A 2,526-nucleotide genomic window follows, 5' to 3' on the forward strand; every position below is an offset into this window, starting at 1 on the left:
AAACCCCACGAATGAAGCGAACGCAGGTAGTCGCTCATGAGAGCTGCTTTCTGGACTCCTCCGACTCCTCGACTGATTAAATGTAAACAATCCATTAAGTGGCTCCGCGATTGAGTAAAACAAACACGCTTATCGTGGCAGCAGGCTGGCAGAATGACCCCAACCAGGCTGGAAACAATTTGCCCGGGTCGGGTCCAGCCAGCGCTCGGCACCAACACCAGACCTGTCGGCCCGGCCGCCGACCCCCCACCCGCTCAGGGGGCTACGCAATTCATGTGCTGAAATAGAATCGCATAGTTTGACGGAACATATGACAATAATACAACTAAAATCTAATGTAACAATTTTTTTCTCCCGCCTATACCTCAATATTGATGATGGGATTATATTTTGGCCATTTAATGCACCATATAACCTAAACTATGTGTGGGCGATATGAGAATACTAAAACTAGCCTCTCATAATAATACAAAAAGGGAAATCAGGATTAGTCATGTGGAAATGATGACCAAGCAGTTAAGAGTCAGTGGCTGGTCATTTCACTTATCTAATCTGGTATTATGGGTTATATTTTCTTAGACATGTCTAATAAATAAGGTTATATCACCATATTACGACAACCAGAATCCTACAAGGTATCTACTATCTAGTCTTCTGGCAATTACATTTGATCCGTGTGATTATATCAAAATGGTATTGAAATGAGACTAGATACCTTATTGATACTTACTGATACCTATTGATAGCTATCGATACCTAATCTTTAGGTAAATAGCAATGTTTTACATTATTATGCATTATCCATAGATCTATATTTGTATGTATTTTCCCTAATCTGCCTGCTCTGGTAGTACTGTATTTTTTTTTTAATGGCCGTCCCAATAAAGCCTCATTGAATAGATTTTTGTTTATTATTATTATTATTAGTTGGACTCTTGAGTCCAGGTCACAGTCGTGGACATCGCGGACGGGAGTTGGAGAAACTCGGATCCAAAAGGGGAACCGTCGGGAGGATGGAAACTGCTTTTTGTCTTACGTGCTGGACTTCGATCATCGCAAACCAAAAACAGCACTCCTGTGTGAAACTACTTCATTCCAACAAATCGCGCTAACCGGCGGGGCTCGCCAATCGCAGGCGAGGGCAGAACCGTTCCACGGCAAGACAGCGGCCAAGCCCCCGGCTGGCCGGTGCCTCTGCAGCCATCAACACGCTCGTCTTTGGAGGGCACCCCGGCCGCATCACGGCTTGAACCCACAAACAAGGGAGAACTGTGCAAATGCATCACAACACACCTCCTCGCTTAGTAGCGGCCCCTTATTTTGGCACCACCCGCGGATGCAGCCTCTCCGCTTCTCCCCCCGACACAACACGACCCGGGGCCCCTGGATTCCAGAGCGCGGAGATCGGGGAAAAGTTACTCACTCTCCCCTGGATCCCAACGGGCCCCTTGTGCTAAGGCTCGGCGGGGAAGTAGCGGTCGGACCCCCGGGCACGACACTCACCTCCGGTGTTGTTGTTGTTGCTGCTGCTGCTGCTCGCGTCTCTCCCGCTGCCGCTGCTTCCCCCATGCCCTTCCTCCGCGCTCTGCCTCGTTCCTCCTCCTCCCTCTCCCAGACGCCGCTGCTCCGTGGGAAGCGGAGCCACGCTACACCGGAAGTGAAACGCCCCCACGTTCAGAGAGGGTCTTGAGGAACCGGAAGTGGGGTACCCCACAGATGTCTGCTTGACTTCAGCTTGGATTCATATCAATAATAGTAATAATAATAATAATAAATATGTATATTCATTTATCTATATAGCTGCTTTAAAAAAACAGGCCACAACGTGCTTTACAAGCAGAAGATAAATAAAAAGAAAGGAAAATATATTGAATATATAGAATACTGTATATAGTTCCTTAAAATAAAATACAACAAAAGCAAGCACATAACAGATACAATTACGTGAAATCAAGTTGAACTGGCGTTCATCTCCCCTGACCTCAAAGGGTTCTCCCCTTCCTTTTAGCTCCTCCTGATCGTTGGAATAAATCATAACGTCGGTGAGACTACACATTTTCCATGGACATATCACTGCATATATGTGACAAATAATCGCTTGAACTTGAACTTGAACTCCAACAACAGTGTGACTGGCAAGGTTCCACGTTCAGGCCCATTCGTGCGCTACGACTCGAGCTACCAGGGTGTTTGTTTGAGCGGAAACCATGGTAACGGGCGTAAAGCATCATGGGGAATGCAGTTGACTCATAAATATTTTTTCTCAGAAACGAAGTTGCAGCCAGAGCCTATTATAGCATCTCATAGCATTGTAAAATTATTAAGGGGACTCCCCAGGTTCTGTGTTGTGTAATATAATTATCGTGAAAATAAAAAGGTACTGTGCAAAAAAAAAGAATGGGGCTCCACTTTATTTGTCCTCCTTTTGAGAACATGCCCTTAATAGCCTACGGCGTTTAAATTCCCCTTTAGACTTGTGATCCATCACATGATCACATGGCTGAAAGTGGTGTCAAATCAAAATTA

General features: G+C 45.6%; 1 protein-coding gene across 2 annotated transcripts in view; it reads right to left on the minus strand.

The window, feature by feature from the left end:
• The window catches only part of apbb2b (amyloid beta (A4) precursor protein-binding, family B, member 2b), a 56,563-nt gene extending 54,932 nt beyond the window's left edge, over positions 1-1,631 (minus strand). The window contains exon 1 of one of the 2 annotated variants that reach the window (XM_079999124.1): positions 1,504-1,631. The gene's annotated coding sequence lies outside the window, so the exon portion shown is untranslated. The remainder of the gene's footprint in view (positions 1-1,503) is intronic. The other variant, XM_079999126.1, reaches the window with a different exon arrangement.
• Positions 1,632-2,526: the final 895 nt, after the last annotated feature.

Source organism: Zeus faber, assembly GCF_960531495.2.
Source record: "Zeus faber genome assembly, chromosome: 4".
NCBI lineage: Eukaryota > Metazoa > Chordata > Actinopteri > Zeiformes > Zeidae > Zeus > Zeus faber.